At 43.0% G+C, this 23537-nt stretch overlaps 1 pseudogene; it reads right to left on the minus strand.

Annotated features, from left to right (window-relative positions):
* Positions 1–19551, minus strand: part of LOC141133911 (unconventional myosin-Va-like) — a 78372-nt pseudogene extending 58821 nt beyond the window's left edge.
* Positions 19552–23537: the final 3986 nt, after the last annotated feature.

The raw sequence follows: 23537 nt of genomic DNA on the forward strand, positions 1-23537 counted from the left end.
GTGTGATGTCATCCCTGACACTATACCATTACCACTAATCCACAAGGTCTTTAAAACAGATATAAAATCCATATACACAGAGCCCCCTTACTACAGCTGATTGCAGTCACAGCTCACTCTGCACAGCTCTGGGGGAATTTCTAACATCAAAGTTTGGTGGAGTTGCTGGGATGGATGCAATAATCCATTGTAATATTACAGGAAGACCCCGCCCCCTAGAAACAGATCCTCCAATAATGACATGGACAGAGCCCGGATCCCCCGACAAAGGAGAGATGTAATGAGCAGCAAATAAATCTCAGCGACCACCGATGTTCTGTCAATATCTCCAACCACGTCACTTCCAGTTTATTTAAAAACTTAGTAATCAGAGAGTTTACTAAATAGGTGGTTGGACACAACACCGACAACTGAATAGAGTCCGGTGCAGGAAGACTGAGCTGTTTTGACAGCACAGCAGCTAACGAAGACAAAGTTGTCGCTGCCTCAGAGGTGGCCATTTTGTTGGCTAGTATCGGAGCGGAGTAAGAATCTCGGCTCACAATATCCTGCACCGGATTCTATTCGGTTGCCAGTGTTGTGTCCAACCACCAATTCGTCAAAAACTCCAATTACTGCTGGTTTTAAATAAACCAGAAGTTAAGTGGTTGGAGTTTGACGGGTTGGAGAATTTGACAGAACACCGGCACAACACTTACCTGCAGCCCGTGTTCCATCAGATTTGGCGACCCGTCAGAATTGGTAACGGACGTGACGTTTCGTCGCCGCCATCTTGCTACACCCCGCACTCCTCCATAGTAAGGATACACTGGGGGCAAGCGGACATCTTGTTACACCCATCAGAGTTTTGCATTTTACACTTATTTTTAACAGTAAAGTGAGTTGATATAGTGAAATACAGTACAGTACATGTTCCATTCCCTACCTGAACAACCCCTCTGCACTCCCAGGGCACATGACATCTTATGCCATCAGGGAGACCTGGCTGGACGAGAGTTGGGCTGCGCATGCGCTGATTGTAGAGAGGATACTGTGAGGTGCTGGTACTCGGCTGGGTAGGAGGCCGATCACAGTGCTCTATACAGACTCTTTCCTCCAGTCTCATCATTGTAGAGCAGACTTCCCCCGATCATAGTGCAGTTTATCTAGTATCTCACAAAAGTGAGTACACCCCTCACATTTTTGTAAATATTTTATTATATCTTTTCATGTGACAACACGAAATGTCACTTTGCTACAATGTAAAAAAGTGAGTGTACAGCTTGTATAAAAGTGTAAATTTGCTGTCCTATCAAAATAACACACAGCCATTCATTTCTAAATCGCTGGCAACAAAAGTGAGTACACCCCTAAGTGAAAATGTACAAATTGGGTCCTATTAGCCATTTTCCCTCCCCGGTGTCATGAGACTCGTTAGTGTTACAAGGTCTCAGGTGTGAATGGGGAGCAGGTGTGTTTAATTTGGTGAGATAAGAAGGAGATTAAGGGGGGGATGTGATCAACATGTACAAATATATAAGGGGTCCATATAGTGAACTTGGTGTTGAGTTATTCACTTTACGGTCAACACAGAGGACAAGGGGGCACTCTTTACGCCTAGAAGAAAAAAGATTTCATCTCCAAATACGGAAAGGTTTCTTCACAGTGAGAGCTGTGAAAAAGTGGAATAGACTCCCTCCAGAGGTGGTTCTGGCCAGCTCAGTAGATAACTTTAAGAAAGGCCTGTATTCTTTCCTAAATGCCCACAATATAACTGGGTACTGACATTTATAGGTAAAGTTGATCCACGAAAAATCCAATTGCCTCTTGGGGGTTAGGAAGGAAATTTTTTCCCCTGCTGTAGCAAATTGGATCATGTTTTGCTAGGGCTTTTCCCCTTCCTCTGGATAAACTGTGGGTGTAGGGTTGGGTATATTTGATTTTTTCATTTATATGGTTGAACTAGATGGACTTGTGTCTTTTTTTAACCTGACTAACTATGTAACTATATGGCACCTCATGGCAAAGAACTCTGAGGATCTGAAAAGAAGAATTGTTGCTTTACATAAAGATGGCCTAGGCTATAGGAAGATTGCTAGACCCTGAAAGTGAGCTGCAGAACGGTGACCGAGACCATACAGCGGTTTAACAGGACAGGTTCCACTCAGAACAGGCCTCACCATGGTCGACCAAAGAGGTGGAGTACACATGCTCAGCGTCATATCCAGAGGTTGTCTTTGGGAAATAGACGTACGAGTGCTGCCAACATTGCTGCAGAGGTTGAAGGGGTAGGGGGCAAGCCTGTCAGTGCTCAGACCATACGCCGCACACTGGATCAAATTGGTCTGCATGGCTGTCATTCCAGAAGGAAGGGTCTTCTAAAGATGATGCACAAGAAAGCCTGCAAACAGTTTGCTGAAGACAAGCAGACTAAGGACCTGGATTACTGGAACCATGTCCTGTGGTCTGATGAGACCAAGATAAACGTATTTTGTTCAGATGGTGTCAAGCGTGTTTGGGGGCAACCAGGTGAGGAGTACAAAGATAAGTGTGTCTTGCCTACAGTCAAGCATGGTGGTGGGAGTGTCATGGTCTGGGGCTGCATGAGTGCTGCGGGCACTGGGGAGCTACAGTTCATTGAGGGAACCATGAATGCCAACATGCACTGTGACATACTGAAGCCGAGCATGATCCCCTCCCTTCGGAGACTGGGCTGCAGGGCAGTATTCCAACATGATAATGACCCCAAACACACCTTTAAGACGACCACTGCCTTGTTAAAGAAGCTGAGCGTAAAAGGTGATGGACTGGCCCAGCATGTCTCCAGACCTTAACCCTATTGAGCATCTGTGGGGCATCCTCAAAACGGAAGGTGGAGGAAAGCAAGGTCTCCAACATCCGCCAGCTCCGTGATGTCATCACAGAGGAGTGGCAGAGGACTCCAGTGGCAACCTGTGAAGCTCTGGTGAAATCCATGCCCAAGAGGGTTAAGGCAGTGCTGGAAAATAATGGTGGCCACACAAAATATTGACACTTTGGGCCCAATTTGGATTTTTTCACTTAGGGGTCTACTCACTTTTGTAGGCCATTGATTTAGACATTAAAGTGGATGTAAACCCAATGTCATCCTTTCTAAACTACTGCCATAGGGGTTATCTATAAGGATATACATGCCTCCTGCATGTATCTTTACCTGTCAAATATCTCCCCTCTGTCTGTTATTAGACCCGAAAAATGGCAGATTCTGTGGGTGGGTCTGTTGTCTGGAGCTCGTGGGTGGAGTCGTGATGTCAGTAGACTCCCCGCCCACCTCTACACCTCCCCTTGTCAATATGCATTTTCTCCTGTGTATTTCTTACCCTGAACTTCTGCTATGATCTCTGACATCGAGTGAAAAGACAGGAAAGTAACCACATGACTACAGTATGCCAAATCATGCTGAGGTGTGGAACAGCCAATCCTTGCAGAGCTGCTGAAGAAAGGAGTGGGGGAGGGAATTAAAAAATAATGCATGTCTTAGGCTAGTGCACGAGATATGTAAACCACCTGTCACTCACAGCAAGGGGGAGGATTTGACAAAGTTTCTCTCAGTTTGTCAAGATTTTTCTCACTGAACAATAAAAGAGACGGGTTAACTGTTCGGGTTTACATCCACTTTAATGGCTGTGTGTTGAGTTATTTTAAAGGGACAGGAAATGTACACTGTTATACAAGCTGTACACTCACTACTTTATATTGTAGCAAAGTGTCATTTCTTCAGTGTTGTCGCATGAAATGATATAATAAAATATTTACAAAAATGTGAGGGGTGTACTCACTTTTGTGAGATACTGCATAACAGGAGCCCCTAGCCTAGGAGGTCCTAGGAGACTGGGCTAGTGACTTACTCTTGCCTCTACCCTGTAGCTGCTTGCATGCAGTACATTGGTTGGCTGAAGGGGAGAAATGCTCAGCTCAGACACAGAGCGATGCCGCACACACTGAATCCCAAAACAGCTATTATGTCTACTACTATTAACTCTGGCAGCTGGGTGCTAAAAGGAGTATTTCAGCACCCAGCTGCCAGAGGGACATGGCTCAGATTCGCCATTGCAACCCCCGTTAACCATGCCAGTGTGTATGGGTAAATGGCTGCATACATGTATAGGTAAATTGATGTTTTTTTTGGGTAAACTGTATGTATACTATGTGCAAGTATGAGTAAATGACTGCATATGGCTGTGTGAAAGTATGGATAAATGCATGTCTGCATGAATGGGTAAATTACTGTATACAGGCATACCCCACTTTTAAGTACACAATGGGGTCTATTTACTAAAGCTGGAAAGTGCAAAATCAGACTTACTTCTGCATAGAAACCAATCAGCTTCCAGGTTTTATTACCAAAGCTTAATTGAACAAGCTGGATTAGAAGCTCATTGGTTTCTATGCAGAAGTGAGCCTGATTTTGCACTTTCCAGCTTTAGTAAATAAACCCCAATGTGTACTTAAAAGTGGGGTATGCCTTTATACAGTTAGGTCCATATATATTTGGACACAGGCACAATCAGTTTTTTTCAGGTATTTACCAAAACATATTAGAGCTATCCTTATATAATGGATATATATGGGCTGAAAGTGTACACTCTCAGATTTAATTTGAGGGTATGTACATTGAAAATTGAGGAAGGGTTTAGGAATTACAACTCTTAAGAATAGCCACCCCCCTTTAAGGGACCAAAAGTAATTGGACAATTGAATCAAAAGCGGTTTCATGGCCAGGTGTGGGCTTCTCCTTCGTTATAAGGTCTGGAGTTGATTCCAAGGGGGTTATTTACGAAAAGGCAAATCCACTTTGCACTACAAGTGCAAACTACAAGTGCAAACTACAAGTGCAAAGTACAAGTGCAAAGTACACTTGAAAGTGCACTTGAAAGTGCACTGAAAGTGCAGTCGCTGTAGATCCGAGGGGGACGGATCTAAAAAATAAAGAACAGCATTTTAGCTTGCACATGATTGGATAATAAAATCAGCAGAGCTTCCCCTCATTTCAGATCTACCCCTCAGATTTACAACAACTGCACTTCCAAGTGCACTATCAGTGCAATTTCAAGTGCACTTTGCACTGATAGTTTGCACTTGTAGTGCAAAGTGGATTTGCCTTTTGTAAATAACCCCCATGTGTGGTTTTTACATTTGGAATCTATTGCTGTGAACCTACATCATGCATTCAAAGGAGCTGTCCAGGCAAGTGAAACAGGCTATTATAAGTTTTCAAAAACAAAACAATTCCATCAAAGAGATAGCAGCAACATTAATAGTGGCCAAATCAACAGTTTAATACATTCTGAGGAAAGAAGAATGCACTGGTGAGCTCAGCAACATAATAAGGCCTGGAAGTCCATGGAAGACAACAGTGTTGGATGATCGCAGGAAAAGAAAAACCCATTCACAATATCCAGACAAGTGACGGACACTCTCCAGGGGTGGGCATATCATTGTCAAAGTCTACAATCAAGAAAAGACTTCACGAGAACAAATACAGAGGGTTCATTACAAGGTGAACCATTCATAAAGAATAGAAAAGCCATATTAGACTTTACCAAAAAAACATCTAAAAAAGCCAAATCAGTTCTGCAAAAGCATTCTTTGGACGAATGAGACTAAAATGGATCTGTACCAGAATGACGGGGAAAAAAAAAAAAAAAAAGTGTGGAGAAGGCTTGGAACAGCTCATGATCCAAGGCATACAACGCCATCTGTAAAACATGGTGGAGGCAGTGTGATGGCATGGGCATGCATGGCTTCCAGTGGCACTGGGTCAATGGTGTTTATTGATGATGTGACAGAAGACAGAAGCAGCTGGATGAATTATACAGTGTTTAGAGATTTACTGTCAGCCCAGAGTCAGCCAAATGTAGCAAAGTTGTTTGGATGGCGCTTTACAGTACAGATGGACAATGATAAAAAACACACTGCAAAAGAAACCCAGAAGCTTTTGAAGGAAAAGAAGTGGAATAAACTCTGCAATGGCCGACTTAATCACCTGATCTCAACCAAATTGAGCATGCATTTCACTTGCTGAAGGCAAAGCTAAAAGGCAGAAAGACCCACAAACAAAAAACAAATGAAGCCCCCACCCCCTGATGCACCACATCCTTAGCCATTTGAAAGGAACCCAATGAGATATTCAGTACGATACCTACTTACACCAGATGGACTCTAATTGTTGGGATGCTGGTTGCTGATATCTGCCTGGAAGTCATGGACTACCTGCACCCGCTACTTATTGCACAGGTGAATCTGCATTATGCTGAATGGGAATGACCCCACAGATGGAAAGTGCTATACAGTGTCACGGGGACGCACAGATAATTACATACATCCGATCCGGCCAGTGAGTGAATGGGTCCTGACAATCCGAGTACTCCGTTAGAACTGCCGATATGATCAAGATGTGTATGAGTGAACTCACAGATACGTTTCCTGATGTGACAGCTGGATGGTTGTAGTTGTGGCAGTCGTCCAAAGAATTGCAATCAACAAGGTGACTGAATGAAGATGATAGAAAACAGCTATCCCCTAGGTCAAGCAGGTAATGCAGGTTAGATGGTAATCCTGTGTAAATCCTGCAGGAGCGTTATTCCCATAGTAAGCACCGTTTTGCGTTGAAAAAAGTCCCTGACTCTTTCCAAATACGTGGGGTGGAAGGGAGATATATATATATATATATTACATTAAATGAGGAACTAAAAGCGAAGACTTTTTTTCATCATTATGATCATTTAAAACATAATGCACAATACTGGAAAAAGTTTACTTTATATGTAATTGTAATGCCCTCTATTACCTCCAATCTATCAGCCTCCATGCAATCTTCTGGGACACATCACAGTTCTCAGAAGATTGCCCGGCCATTCACAGCGCGCATGAAGCCACAGCCGTGCGCCCACAGTAAGAATGCCGGTGCCGTGAAGAGGAGGGGGAGAGGAGCGGGGCTTTGTATGCACGCATCACTGGACCGCAGGACAGGTGAGTGTCTGATTATTAAAAGTCAGTAGCTAAATCTTTTGTGGCTGCTGACTTTTAATTATTTTTTTTCGGCAGAACTCAACTTTAATGCATTCTATGCATTAAGCCCCCCAGAGCCCCCCCTTTAACTTACCTGAACCCGATCTTCCAGCGTCAAGAATGAGCACAGCAGCTCCAGCCGCTGTCTTGGGTCCTCATTGGATAAATTGATAGCAGCAGGAGCCATTAGGGGCAGGGCCAAGTCCTACTGTCTGTCAATGGACGCAGCAACAGGACTCGGGAGCGTACCCGCATGAGTGCCCCCATGGAATACGGCTCTCCGTGGGGGACAATCGATGCAGGGAGGAGCCAGGAGTGCCACTGGGGGACCCCAGAAAAGGAGGATCAGGACCGCTCTGTGCAAAACCCTTGCACAGAGGTAGTAAGTATAATATGTTTGTTATTTTAAAAAAAAAGCCCTGGAAGGATTTGCCCCCTTAATGACCAGGCCATTTTTGGCGATACGGCACTACGCTGCTTTAACTGACAATTGCGCAGTCGTGCGATGCTGAACTAAAAAAAAACAATGTCCTTTTTTCCCACAAATAGAGCTTTCTTTTGGTGCTATTTGATCACCTCTGCGGTTTTTATTTTTTGCGCTATAAACAAAAAAGAGTGACACTTTTGAAAAGAATAAAAAAACAATATTTTTTACCTTCTGCTATAATAAATATCCCCCCCAAAAAAAAGTTTGAAAAAACTAAAATTTCTTCATCAGTTTAGGCCAATATGTATTCTTCTACATATTTTTGGTAAAAAAATTGCAATAAGTGTATATTGATTGGTTTGCGCAAAAGTTATAGCGTCTACAAAATAGGGGAGAGATTTATGGCATTTTTATTTTTTACTAGTAATGGTGGCCATCTGCGATTTTTAGCGGAACTGCGACATTGCGGCAGACAGTTTGGACACTTTTTTGGGACCATTGACATTTATACAGCGATCAGTGCTATAAAAATGCACCGATTACTGTGTAAATGTCACTGGCAGGGAAGGGATTAACACTAAGGGGTGAACAATGTGTTAAATGTGTTCCCTTATGTGTTTCTAACTGTGGGGGGGTGGGACTGACTGGAGGAGGAGACAGATCGCTGTTCCTAATTACTAGGAACAGCAGATCTGTATCTCCTCCCCTGCCAGAACAGGGATTTGTGTGTTTACATACACAGATCCCCCTTCTGGCTCTTGTGCCCGCGATCACGGGTTGCTAACGGACATTGCGGCTTCCGGGCATACACGTGCCTGCTATGCTCTTAAAGGAATTAACGTACAGGTACGGCGATTCGTGGTAATGAGTAACCCGCCGCCGTATAATGACGGCGGCTGGTCGGCAAGTGGTTAAAGTGATTTTTTAAACAACAAACCTATACTTACCTGCTCTATGTAATGGTTTTGCACAGAGCAGCCCCGATTCTCCTTCTGGGGTCCCTCACCGACGCTTCTGGCTCTTCCTGTCTTTAAAGTGCCCCAATAGCAAGCTGCAAAGTATAGTATAGAGTACCCCTATACCAAGGTAAAAAAAAAAACTTCTGCCTTTAGAACCAATCACTTCCTGCCCAAGACTACATGTCCCATGAGGCATTGCTCCTCACACTTTCACAAGTTCTCAGGCACTTTGACATGTATGGATGGTGTACTGAGCTGTATGTGTGCTGCACTGTGTCTTCTGACATGTATGGATGTTGTATGATAGAGTAGTTGTCAATTAATAGATTCGTTGTTTCTGCCCTACACTATAAAGTCTGATTTTACAATCTCTGCTACCATCTGCTATGTAGCACAAGGGCCAGTCTAATTTGATATCAAAACGATGTAATATGGAGTCAAATGTAAACAATACAGAGGCATTTGTACAATCAGCTATGTAGTGCAAGGGCCTGTCTGATTTCATACAAATGGAACAGATTGTTTACATCGGGCTCCATATTATATAGTTTTGGTAAGTCTAAAGACAATTGTACAATCAGATTGTATAGTTTATGGCCAGCTTTAATGTGACACTAAAAGATATCCGATATCCTTATTTTCTGAAAAAAATGTCCATACACAATTTTACGGGCCTGTCATTTATTTTTCATTAGTTTCTTCTGTATTTCTTTCTGTATTTTTCTGCCTTCTAATGTCCTCTATGAGCTCTCGAACCTCTGCTTCCCCCCCTCACTTCTGTTTGTTCATAATGAACAGAGACCGTTAGTTGAGGTCATACACTATATTGCCAAAAGTATTAGGACACCCCTCCAAATTATTGGATTCAGGTGCTCCAATCACCTCCATGGCCACAGGTGTAAAATCAAGCACCTAGGCATGCAGACTGCTTCTACAAACACTTGTGAAAGAATGGGTCGCCTTCAGGAGCTCAGTGAAATCAGGCGTGGTACCGCTATAGGTTGCCACCTGTGCAGTAAATTAATCCAGGAAATTTTCTTGCTACTAAATATTCAGTGACTGTTAGTGGTATTATAATAAAGTGGAAGCAACAACAACTCAGCCATGAAGTGGTATGCCACGTAAAATGACGGATCGGGGTCCACGCATGCTGAAGCGCACAGTGCTCTGAGGTCACCTACTGTCTGCAGAGTCAAATAGCTACAGAGCTCCAAACTTCGTGTGGCCTTTAGATTAGCACAACAACAGTGTGTAGAGAGCTTCATGGAATTGGTTTCCATGGCTGAGCAGCTGCATCCAAGTGCAATGCAAAGCGTTGGATATAGTGGTGTAAAGCACGCCGCCAATGGACTCTAGAGCAGTGGAGGTGTGTTCTCTGGAGTGACCAATCATGCTTCTCTGTCTGGCAAGCCAATGGATGTGTCTGGGTTTGGCGGTTGCCAGGAGACCAGCACTTGGCTGACTGCATTGTGCCAAGTGTAAAGTTTGGTGGATGGGGGATTATGGGGCGGGGTTGTTTTTCAGGGTTTGGGCCCCTTAGTTCCAGTGAAGGAAACTCTTAAGGCGTCAGCATACCAAGACATTTTGGACACTTTCATGCTCCCAACTTTGTGGGAACAGTTTGGGGATGGCCTCTTCCTGTTCCAACATGACAGTGCACAAAGCAAGGTCCATAAAGACACGGATGAGCGAGTTTGTTGCGGAGGAACTTGACTGGCCTGCACAGAGTCCTGACCTCAACCCGATAGAACACCTTGATGAATGAATGGGAATGAATTAGAGTAGAGACTGCGCGCCAGGCGTTCTCGTCCAACATCAGTTTCTGACCTCACAAATGCGCTTATGGAAAAATGGCCAAATATTCACATAAACACTCCTTAACCTTGTGGACAGCATTCCCAGAAGAGTTGAAGCTGTCATTGCTGCAAAGGCTGGGCCAACTCAATAAGCCTGGGATGCCATTAAAGTTCATGTGCGTGTAAAGGCAGACATCCCAGTACTCTGGGCAATACAGAGGGGGGGTCTACATTTCTACACACACTGAGAATTTGAAGGAAACTGAAAGCAATCAATGGGACTTTTTGAGTCAAGAACCCAAACTCGAATAGAATTTTTTTTTTTTTTTTTACCACTTAAGGACTGGAAGATTTGCCCTCTTAAAGCAGAGTTCCACCCAAAAATGGAACTTCTGCTTTAAGTGTTGGTGACCCCCTGACATGCCACATTTGGCAAGTCCTTATTTTGGGGGAGGAACGGGTACCCTGTTTTTACAGGCACCCAGCTCCCACTTCCTCCCTGGTGCCGCAGCACTGAAAAGGAAGATCACCTCTCCCCCCTCCCTCCCTGCAATCTTCTGGGACACGTCACAGGTCGCAGAAGATTGCCCGGCCAATCACCCACAGTTAGAATGCCGGCGCCGCAGAGAGGAGGAGGAGAGGAGTGAGGCTTCATGCGCACGCATTGCTGGACTGTGGGACAGGCGAGTGTCTGATTATTAAAAGTCAGCAGCTACACTTTTTGTAGCTGCTGACTTTTAATTAGGTGGAACTCCACAAAATTAGTAACATAACAAATCTATCCGTAAACAAATCTTTCCGTTCTGCACACGTCTACTGGTGACTCTCATTGGTAAATACTGTAAATATATTTCTTTAAATAATTGCATTGGTAATCTCTCTTTGCCATTTGGTCTTCTGGTTTACAACTATGGATGTTTTAAATTTACCCACTTCAGCCCTGGAAGGATTTACCCCCTTCCTGACCAGGCCATTTTTTGCGATACGGCACTGCGTTGCTTTAACTGACAGTCGTGCGACACTGTACACAAACAAAATGAATGTCCTTTTTTTCCCTACAAATAGAGCTTTCTTTCAGTGGTATTTGATCACCTCTTCGATTTTGATTTTTGCGCTATAAACATAAAAAGAGCATCAATTTTGAAAAAAAAAACAAAAAAAAAAAACACACTTTTAACTTTGCTATAATAAATCCCCCCCCCCCCCCCCAAAAAAAAATGTCTTCATCAGTTTAGGCCAATATGTATTTTTCTACATATTATTGGTAAAAAAAAAAAAAAATCGCAATAAGCGTACATTGATTGTTTTGCACAAAATTAATAGAGTCTTCAAAATAGGGGATAGATTTATGGCATTTTTATCAATTTTTTTTTTTTTTTTTACTAGTAAAGTCGGTGATCAGCAATTTTTAGTGGGACTGCGACATTGCAGCGGAAAGATCGGACATTTTAGCCACTTTTTTGGGACCAATTACTGTATAAATGCAGGCTGGTTCAGGGATTTTTGACACTCTAGGCAAACCTAATTTTGCCACCCCCCCTGGCTCCACCCCTGACCCCACCCCTTCTGCCCTTCCCATGTATACCCCACCTTTAGAATGAAGCCCCCATCAAATGCAGCCTACCAGTGCCCATCAATGCAGCCTACCAGTGCCCATCAATGCAGCCTACCAGTGCCCATCAATGCAGCCTACCAGCGCCCATCAATGATTGTTTGCTTGCTTCCATTCATTCGGGATTTGGGACACAGACCTCCGCCGCTAAGCCTCCAACACTATGTGCGACCATGGTGCTTCTCCTCTCTCCCACTGCTTCCTGCATCACCAATCATATACAAAAATCCTAAGCAAGTCTGATTCTGATTGTGTGAATTGAGATGTCTCCTAAGGCCAACACTTTCTTTTACATTAGGATGTATGTTGGGAATTGCTCTCCTGTATAGCAAACATGTGTTCTCACATCACCAACAAAAGTGACTGGAAAAGACTGGAATTTCTGTGGTGCATTACAGGATCACCTGGAGAAAAACTGCACTACAGGACAGGTATGCTGTGCTCTCTGTATGTATTTTGTTTTTACTGAAGTGTACTTATGGGAAAAAAAAGTCCATACTTACCTCCAAGTTCCTGCACACCAGATCTGTTCTCGTCTAGTGAGCCCTGATCTGTGGTTGTTGGCTCTTGGCCAATCCTGTTCTGAGCTTTACTACCGGCTAGTGTGGCTGCCCATCACAGAAACTGGCCACTAGTAAGTCGCTGGTGGGCAAGGAAACCCTTAAAGAGGAAGTAATCGCCCATGCATGAATTTTACCTATCGATAAATCTATAATAAGGCTTACCTATGGGTACACTAAATATCTCCTAAACGTGTAACCTGCACAGGAGATATTTACTGTACATGCAGCCGGTGACTTCGCAAGCGGAAATGCTTTGAAGGAACAGCATACCAGTGTCTTTCCTTCAGAGTCCTGTGCCATAAAACGGCGGCTCCTGCACACGTGCGCAGGAGTGTTATCATGGCTCCAGCCACTCATACAGCCAGCGTCCGAACCCGTAAGGAAGACCAGGTGAAGATGGAAGTGCCTTCAGCGTGACAGCGCGCCGCTGGTAGGCTTCGTTTTCAGGGAAGTTTCACAAAATTTGCTAGTATACCTTTCAAGTTTAAAAAAATTAATGAAAAAGTATATCTTTCAGGTTAACAAAAACCCAGCGGTTTACTACCATTAAGGGCCAGTTCACACCAGATGCATATCCATGTGCTTTTTGTCTGCACTAAAAATGCATGCACAGTGTTTTCCATGTATTCCAATGGCTCTAGTTCACACCATGCAGTATGCACCGGAAACTGACCAGAAACTGACTGCATGGTGTGAGCTAGAGCCATTGGAATACATGGAAAACACTGTGCATCTATTTTGTGCAGAAAAAAAGCGCATGGAACTGCATCTGGTGTGAACTGGCCCTAAATGGAACCATTACCACCAACACACAATTCCTGGTGACTGCAGCTCTATGTCGGCATCCCTAAACAGCATCAAAGTGGTTCTAAAGGCAAAAGGTGTTTATCTTAAAGTGATTGTAAAGTCTTGTTTTTTTTTCTATAAAAATAACAAACATGTTATACTTACCTCCTCTATTGCACTGGATTTGCACAGAGCAGCCCGGATCCTCTTCTTCTTGGGTGCCTCTTCACTGCTCCTGGCCTTTCCCTCCTGTTTAGTGCCCCCACAGCAAGCAGCTTGCTATGGGAGCACCTGAGCCAAGTCACAGCTCTGTGTATCCATTCAGACATGGAGCCCAAACCTGGCCCCACCCCCTCCCTCCCCTGTTTGGCTAGCTAACTTTGACAGCAGCGGGGGGGGGGGGCAATGGCACCGCTGCTGTGTATCAGCCAATCGGGAAGGAGAATTTGAGATGGCCAAAACACTTGGGGACATTGCTGGAAAGAAAGGGGCCTCAGGTAAGTGTTAGTGGGGGCTGAGGGGGGCTGCTGCACACAAAGCTTAGAATGCAAGGTAAAAGTGTATTTTCAAGTCAGATCCCCTCTCCCCACTAAATACTTACCTGATCCCAATCTCAATCCAGTCCTGTACCCGTCTGCAGCAGCACTGCTCTTCTCTCCTTCTTCTCACAGGGAGCTCAGCAGCAGCAGGATCCACTGTATAAATGTGCAAAGCTCCACACTAAAGAGCTTTTCACATTTGAAGTCATTGTAAAGTCTTGTTTAAAAAACAAAACAAAATAAAAACAAAAAAACAAAAAACAAACATGTTATACTTACCTGCTCTTTGCAAAAAACTAGTCTTCTCGGGTCCCTCTTCGGTGCTCCTGACCCCTCCCTCCTGTTGCACAGCTTGCTATGGGGGCACCCGAGCCGAGTCACAGGGAGCCATTCAGACAGGAAGCCGTGACCCGGCTCCGCCCTCTCTCTTTCCTGGTTGGCTGACTGACCGACTTTGATTGACAGAAGCAGGAGCTAATCGTGCTGCGCTGCAGGCTTAGCCAATGAGGAGAGGAGTCCCCACCAGCTGAGACACTTCTGCTACATCGGTGGATAAAGGTGGTCTCAGGTAAGTATTAGAGGGGCTGCTGCACACAGGTTTTTTTTATATCTTAATGCATTAAAAAAAACAAATCTGCATTTACAATCCCTTTAAACAGTTTCTCCCGCTGCTGCAACTGGCTAATGCTGCTGTCAATCAAACCTCTGAGTGTGTCAATGGATGCACACAGCTCGACTGTGAGCAGGTTCTTTACATAAAGCGGATCTTCACTTTAAACTAAGTCTCATATTGCCCCTCCTCCCTCTCTTACAAAGCAGCACTTCTGCATTACCTCTTCTAGGCGAGAATTAGGTTTATGCTGCCCCGCCCCCTCCCTGATTCCACAGAGGAGCCTCCAGGTTCAGATCCATCCAGGACAGCTATTGTGGAAGGCTCAAAACATTGCCATGTTTGTGCATGTACAGGAAATATCCTGCATAGATATGCTGCCAAAGGGCTCTTCCAGAACCCAAAAACCAGGCAGGGTCCTTCTCATACATCCAGGTTTTCACTAGGCACTGGTGATGTAGCCAGGTCCTCACAGTTGTCCCCTGAGAAGGTGATGTCCCCAGTGCCCTCCAGGGAGATCTTGAATGATGTCACACGTTTCATAGGAGATCTGATGAGATTTGTATTTCTTCAATAACAAACTGTCAGATCTCGTATGGCACATGTGTAAAATCAGGAGCAGACGTCACTGGTGGGCTGTACAATCAGGGGGAGAACAGACCATGGAGATGCCGGTAACTATTACAAGTTTATTGATTTAAAAGGGTTAGTTCAAGTTTCAAAAGGAAAAAAAAAAAGCTGAACAGACTCACACTGCCCCCCCATTACATTTAGCTCCTTCAATGATAATCTTCCACTGCCCACACTAGTCAATGCAGCGGTCCAGGCATTTAAAAAATGCACTGATGTGTACCTTCTTTCATCTGGGATGTTGTTCCAGAACAAAGAGGGCCCAGAGAGATGCTCATTGGTCAGTGTGGTCACATACCGGGGCTGACCAATGACTGCTCACCATAGACAAGCTTTACGATGTCGCTGCACTGGTTGGCATGAGTGGCACAGGATGGTTATGGAAGGAGCCAAGTTCAGCGTTTTGCGGGGGTGGGGAGGGGTTTCCTAGTGCACCCTTTCTTCGTTTTGCGAAAAGGTGAACGTAAGCTGGCCATACACTAGTAGAATTTTGGTCAAAACATTTCATTTTAAGAACGTTTGTTCAAATTTCAAAATGTTATTGGAGTGAAATTGATGTCAATTTTTTTCTTCAACAAATTTCCAGCAGTGAATGTGGTTTTCATTCAGGAAAGTTTTTTTGTTCCAAAACGGAATGTTGAAAACAAGTGAAATGTTGAAGTCGTTTGGAATTACATTTACCGAATGATTAGATGAATTTTCATACAAATGTTTGTTAGAAAATCTATTTGTGTATGGCCGGATTAACCACTTCCCACCCAAGGACGTCATCTGACATGCTTAGGTTGAAGTAGTGATATCTGAATGATGCTTGCAGCTACGTCATGATGTCACTTTCCGCACTGACAGATGTAAAACACTGCCAGTTTTTTGTCCTGGAAAAAATGTTTTTTGTTTATCTCACGTTTTCCAGGGTAGAGGAGAGATTTGGGGTCTCACTGACCTCCATAAAGAGGACCTGTCATGCTTTATTCCTATTACAAGGGATGTTTATTTTTCTTGTATCAGGAATAAAAATAAATATATATATATATATATATATATATATATATATATATATATATTTATTTTTTTTTTTTGAACCAAATATGTAAGGTATCACCGCAAACATTAGAGTGAGAGCAATCATTCTAGCACAATACCTCGCACTAACATCATCTTTCACATTATATAAAAATGTAGGTAAATATTGTGTTTTGTTTTTTTTCCCCAAAAAATTGCTTTTAAAAATTGATACGCAAATGCCATGTGAAATTTCAACAATTGCCATTTTATTTGCCAGGGTCTGTGCTAAAAAAAAAATATAATGTTTGGGGTTTCTAAATAATTTTTTAGTAAAAAATGATGATGATTTTTACATGTAGGAGAAAAATGCCAGAATTGGCTTGGTATGGAAATGGTTAACCCTCGATTGATAATTTATGATCAGATCTTCCAATTATTGATCCAAATCCAATGACCTCAAATAACTAGAGATTGACTGGAAAGAAATCATTTTTTGAAGTGTGTATGACCACCATTAAGGCTCTGTGTACACAGGACTGAGGAGGTTATGCCGGATCTTCCTGACACCGGTATGGTGTGTATAGTGCATGTGCATAAGTTGGTGGATGTGATTGGGGGAGGGGGCATTCTTGGACCCCAATGTACCTTCCAGCAGACATACTTGGGGTGTAATGTATGACAATGCAGTAAAGTGTCTTGCGGTGTTTGCCAAGTGATAGTACATGGAGCGTTCTTCCATCTCCCTATCCACACAGCGCACTCAGGTCCTCGCTTCTCTCCTTCGTCCCTTAAGTAGACCATACAGTATACAATGTGGTTGTACAATCTTCATCAGATTGTGGTGTATGGACCTGCCTGATCTGATACAATTGAACGGGTTGTTTAAATCTGTACTCCTATTACATAGTTCTGGTAAATATAATGAAGATTGTACAATCACATTGTATAGTGTATGGCCAGCTTTGCACAGAAACGTCATTCACCATGGATATGTATGTGCGCTGTGTGGGCATTAAAGCCCGCCCTCATTGCGGCCACACATGTGCATTACGTGGTCAGCAAGAGGTTAACATTGCGGTGCTGTTTTGTATATAAATTCTGACTTCTTCAGATGTTATAACTTTTCTTCCCCTCTCTGTCTTGTGGCTCCAGAAAACTCACAACTGTACTCTCAGCTTTGCTCCCTACCCACACATGCACAGTAAATTCTCATGGAAAGCTAAGCTGGAAGAGAAAGCAGACTGTGCATGCGTGGGTAGAGCATGAAGCTGAGTGTGCATTTGTGAGTTCTTGGGGCGCACAACCAAAGCTGGGTACATTCTGCCATCTGCAGGACAGAGAGGAGAGGACAGTCCCCTTCCAGCCCAGGTACCACTGTCACCTACCAGGTCCAGTTCCAATGTCACTGTACCCCGGTCTGGCCGCACACTGCCACTGCAGAACACCGAGTTCTCTACATGCTGCCAGACATAGGAAGAAGGATTCTCAACAAAGTTCCTATACGCTACAGCATATGTCAGAGCCATATACATGTGTAGCAGGAATGTGCCTATGTACAACACTACGGCATATGTCACAGCCATTTACATGCATAACAGCAATGTGCTATTGTACAACAGTATGGCATGTGTCACAGCCATATACATGTATAGTAGGAATATGCCATTGTACAGCGCTATGACATATGACAGAGCCATATCCGTGAGTAGCAGGAATGTGCCATAGTACAATGGTACAGCATATGTCAGAGCCATATACTGTACATGTATAACAGGAATGTGCAATTGTACAGCGCTATGACATATGTCTGAGCCATATCCGTGAGTAGCAGGAATGTGTGACTGTACAATGCTATGGCATATGTCAGAGCCATATCCATGTATAGCAGCAATGTGCCATGGTACGGCATATGTCAGAGCCATATACTGTACATGTATAGCAGGAACGAGCCATTATACAATGCTACAGCATATGTCAGAGCCAAATACATTTATAGAAGCAATGTGTTATTGTACAGCGCTACAGAATGTCGGAGGCAAGTCTAAAATATAGCTGATGATTGCCTACATCCCTTAAATACATGTATATGGAACAAGGACTCTCCTAAATGGGACTTTACATGGCAACAGATAATATTACCCAAATTAATTGCAATTAGGAGTATATTGTTTGTAAAAATCTTTTAAAGTACTTTATTAACCACTTGCCAACCAGCCACAGTATATACTGTATACTGGGGCAGGCCGGCTCTCCTGCCTAACCAGATGTACCTGTACATCGGTCCATATATGTTAAACTGCAGGTACGCGCGCCTGCTGCACCCTGCGGGAGAGCGCCGGCGGCTCATGCGGACTCGATGTCCGCCGGCGCCCCGCAATCGCGGTACACAGAGGCAGAACAGGGATCTGCCTATGTAAATAAGGCGGATCCCCATTCTGTCAGAGGACATCATGGAGATCTGCTGTTCCCAGTGATCAGGAACAGCGATCTCTGTGATGTTCCAGTAAGCCCATCCCCCATACAGTTAGAACACACCCAGGGAACACAGTTAACCCCTTGATCGCCCATTTGCGTTAACCCTTTACCTGCCAGTGTCGTTTATACATCGATCTGAATTTTTATAGCACTGATCAATGTAATAATGTCACTGGTCCCAAAAAAGTGTCACTTGGGGTCAGATTTGTCCGCCACAATGTTTGCTTATAGCGCAAAAAATAAAAACCGCAGAGGTGATCAAATACCACCAAAAGAAATCTCTATTTTTGGGAAAAAAAGGACATCAATTTTGTTTGGGTACAGCATCGCACGACCACACAATTGTCAGTTAAACTGACGCAGTGCCGTATCGCAAAAAATGGCCTGGTCATTAAAGGGGGTAAAACATTCTGGGGCTGAAGTGGTTAATGTCACAACAATGGTTTTAAAAAACACATACAACACATGGTAGAGATGGCTATTCATACATACACTTCCAACTTGAAAGCATCAGAGTGCTTAATGCAATGCACATCCAATGCGTTTTAAAAATAACTTTCATAGTCTTCTTCTTCAGGGGTGTATATAGAAGCAAGTAGTAATATTCTATAATAAAAACATATCAACAAATTGTTCAAGAAACTGCTAAAAGTAAAATATATTACAAATCTATAAGCTTTTTTTGTATGTATTAACTGTATATATGGCTGGTACATGTTTGGAGGTTGAAGAAATAGCCATAGTAAAAACAAAGGAAAGTATAGGTAATGTCCTCCAGTTACCAGTAGGGGGCACAGGGGGCCGGGGCAATCAGCCTGAACTCCACTGGGGTCGGTTAGAATCAGAAGAGTGAAAAAAAAAGTGCTGTTTGGACATAAAGATTCCAAAATCACTAGTGAGCCGTTTTATCTTAAAACATGTACAATGACTGAATAGAAATATAGGTAAATAAATATGTCTAACCTTGGAGGGATTAATATTGTAGTAGCAAAGTGGTTGTAAACCCACAAAAAAAAAAAAAAAAACTGCAAGACAATGACATAGCAATATCATTATGAAATACTAACCTTAGATCGAAGCCCCCACAGCAGTCCCAGTACACAGCTCGGGCCGGCGACATTTCCCCCGGCGTAACTTCCAGGTATCGCGGCTCCGATAAAAGTGGATTGTAAGGGTTTACAACCACTTTAATATAAATGCTGCATCTTATAAAGTATATGTGGTATATGTAGTTCACAGCGAGGCATCTGAGTCTTTTTAAGGGAGAGAATTCTTAGGCCTCATGTACACTGCTGCTGGTAAACGAACGTTTAGGAGCATTTGGGCATTTTCAGCTTCTCCTGAACTCTCCTCTATGTTATCTTATCAGTACATGTACACAGAGTCGTTTACAGTAGTTTCTAGGCAGTACAGTTAGAAGAATTTTTTTTTAACGCAAAAAAAGGGTTAAGACGGATGTTCAGAGGCATTTCAAACGCCAAATGCCTGTAACAGCTTGTAAATGCTGCTAAATGCGGTAACTCGCGTTTAGCAGCATTTCATTTACAGACGTTTTTCATTTTAACAAAAAAAAAATGTTTTTTTTAAATAGATTATTTATATATATATGCACGTACCTCCTCGATTTTCATTTCGCAGGTGTAAATAATTACAGGTGGATGGGTAGCTGAATATATCTCATAGAGGGGACCCAGACAGACCTAGAAAGCAGAATAAAAAAAAAAAAAACTGCCAAGATGTCTTAGACACGGACATATACATTCAGCAAGGAGAGGCTTATCTAGTTTTCACAGGCAGCTAGCATGTCACTGCTCTGCTGGTTGGAGGGCAAATGGACAGAGAGAAGAAAAAAAAAAAAAAGAAAAAAATAATCTTGATTTTGCAAAGAATTGTGGGAAAAAATTACAACTTCAAAAAACTCACAATGTCTCTTACTAAATACCTTGGAATGCCTACTTTCCAAAAAGGGGTAATTTCAGGGGCATTTGTACTTTCCTGGCATGTTAGGGTCTCAAGAAATGAGATAGGCCGTCAGTACTTCGGGTGTGATCAATTTACAGAGATTGGCACCACAGCTTGTAGACTCTATAACTTTCACAAAGACCAAATAATATACACCAATTTGGGTTATTTTTACCAAAGATATGTAGCAGTATAAATGTTGGCCAAAATTTATGTAGAAAAATTACTAATTTTCAAAATTTTATAACAGAAATGAAGAAAAATGCATTTTTTTTTTTACAGAATTTTCAGTCTTTTTCTTTTATAGCGCAATAAAAAAAAACCCACCGGTGATTAAATACCACCAAAAGAAAGCTCTATTTGTGTGAAAAAAAGGACAAAAATTTCATATGGGTACAGTGTTGCATGACTGAGTAATTGTCATTCAAAATGTGAGCACCGAAAGCTGAAAATTGGTCTGATTAGGAAGGGGGTTTAACCACTTCGCGCCCGCGCTATAGCCGAAAGTGCAGCGCCAATTGCCAGGAGGGCGTCCCTGGACGTACTCCTGTTTACTTCCACGAGGCGCGCTCCCGCGGGCGCACATTGGGGAAATTCTGTACTGGCTATGTCAGCCAGTCACAGATCGCTGTAAATGGCCAATCACAGCCAATCACAGCGGCCGTTTACAGCGCGATCAGAGCTTCCAATGAGAGATGATCTCATATGTAAACACATAAGATCATCTCTCATCGCCGACTCTCCCTCCTCACACAGAGACAGCGTGTGAAGAGGGAGAGCTAACAGCTGCAGCGTGAGAGTCAGAAAAACAAAAACAAAAAACGGAAAATAAAAAGTGCCCAGAGTACCTGTCAGTGCCATCTGTCCCCACTGCCATCTGTCCACAGTGCCACCTGTCAGTGCCACCTGTCCCCACTGCCACCTGTCAGTGCCATCTGTCCCCACTGCCACCTGTCAGTGCCATCTGTCCCCACTGCCACGTATAAGTGCCATCTGTCCCCACTGCCACGTATAAGTGCCATCTGTCCCCACTGCCACGTATAAGTGCCATCTGTCCCCACTGCCACGTATAAGTGCCATCTGTCCCCACTGCCACGTATAAGTGCCATCTGTCCCCACTGCCACGTATAAGTGCCATCTGTCATCAGTGCCACCTGTCAGTGTCACTTGCCATCTGTTATCAGTGTCATGTTGCCACGTATCAGTGCCATCTGTCATCAGTGCCAGGTATTAGTGCCATCCTGTCATCAGTGCCACGTATCAGTGCCATCTGTCGTTGTCCTGGTGCTCCAGGGGCTTCGAAATGTAATAGGTAATCAACAAGTTAGATGTGTAATTTTTGCTCCTAGAACACGTGATGGTGCTCCCTGCATGTTGGGCCTCTCTATGTGGCTAGGCTGTGAAAAAGTCCCACACATGTCGTATCGTAATACTGAGGAGTAGCAGAATGTATTTTGGGGTGTCATTTGTGGTATACACATACCATGTGAGAGAAATAACTTATTACAATGACAATTTTGTGGGAAAGAAACAAAATCTTCATTTTGCAAAGAATTGTGGGAAAAAAATGACATCAAAAACCTCACCATGCATTTTACTAGGGCTGCAACGGATCGTCACCGACCCGTGATCCGAACGGTTCAACCTGCTCGGATTGGCACACATGCGCTCCGCGGAGCGCGCCGCTGCCTCGGCCTAGCTCAGGAGTGGCGGCCATCTTGGTACACCCGGCGGCCGTTTACCACATGATCGCTCCGTCAAATGACATGACCCTGGTTCTGCTCTCCCCTCTGTGTACTGATCTGTACAGTGGAGGGGAGAGATCGGATGGCAGCAGTGCCAATACGCTGCCATACCCTGACAAATTCCCTGCAAATGTATTATTACAGTGGGGGAGACTGTGGATACTATTACAGTGGGGGAGACTGTGGATATTACAGTGGGGGAGATTTTTTTTGTTTTTCCGAAAATGATTCGTACCGTGACTCCTGATCCGAGGAACGATCCGAACTGTGAGTTTTTTGATCCGTTGCACCCCTACATCTTACTAAATACCTTGGAATGTCTACTTTCAAAAAAAGGGGTCATTTGGGGGGTATTTGTACTTTCCTGACTTGTTCGGGTCACAAGAAATGAGATAGGTGTGCAATATACATATATTGTTATTACACAGAATTTGCAGTGTCATTATTCAATTTTATTATTTTGTACTATATTTATTGTTTTCATTTGCACAGTGGTCTGATGTACTTATTAATGTACTCTTAATATTAAGCTTTGCTTGGATTCAGTCACTTTTTGGATTATTTGATGATAACCCCTGTTTTTTGGATGTGTGAGGCCCATTAGCGATTTAGAAATAGGGAAACCTACACCCAATTTTTGTTGTAGCAATGGTTTATTATAACCTTTGGTACACAATATGATGGTAGATTAATTGTTTTTGACACAATTATCATTTGGATTTTCTTTTAGAATTTCCATTTACGTGGTTTTACATTATTATCATAATAACTATTTCACACCATCTATATTGTATTTTTGCACACTTTTTTTGGATTTAGCGCCACATTACCTATTATTTTGTCAGATATTTTTTGGTGTGGGAACACCTTTGGGGTGGCGGCTTTATCATTGTATTATATATTTTTTTTATATTTTAGTTTGTGGTTTGCGCACCAGTACTCACTATTACTAAGAAATGAGATAGGCCACCAGTACATCAGGTGTGATCAATTTTTTTATGATTTGAACCACAGCTTGTAGACTCTATAACTTTCACACAGACTAAATAATATCCACTAATTTGGATTATTTTTACCAAAGATATGTAGCAGTATAAATTGTGGCCAAAATTTATGAAGAAAAATAATTTGCTAAATTTTATCACAGAAACTAAGAAAAATGTGTTTTTTTCCTAAATTTTTGGTCTTTTTTAATTTATAGTGCAAAAAATTAAAAACCCAGAGGTAATCAAATATCACCAAAAGAAAGCTCTATTTGTATGAAAAAAAGGACAAAAAATTCATTTGGTTACAGTATTACATGACTGAGTAATTGTCATTCAAAGTGTGAGAGCACTGAAAGCTGAAAATTGGTCTGGGCAGGAGGGGGATTAAGTGCCCAGTAGGCAAGTGGTTAAAC

Source organism: Aquarana catesbeiana, linkage group LG03 (genome assembly GCF_042186555.1).
Source record: "Aquarana catesbeiana isolate 2022-GZ linkage group LG03, ASM4218655v1, whole genome shotgun sequence".
NCBI classification, from domain to species: Eukaryota; Metazoa; Chordata; class Amphibia; order Anura; family Ranidae; genus Aquarana; species Aquarana catesbeiana.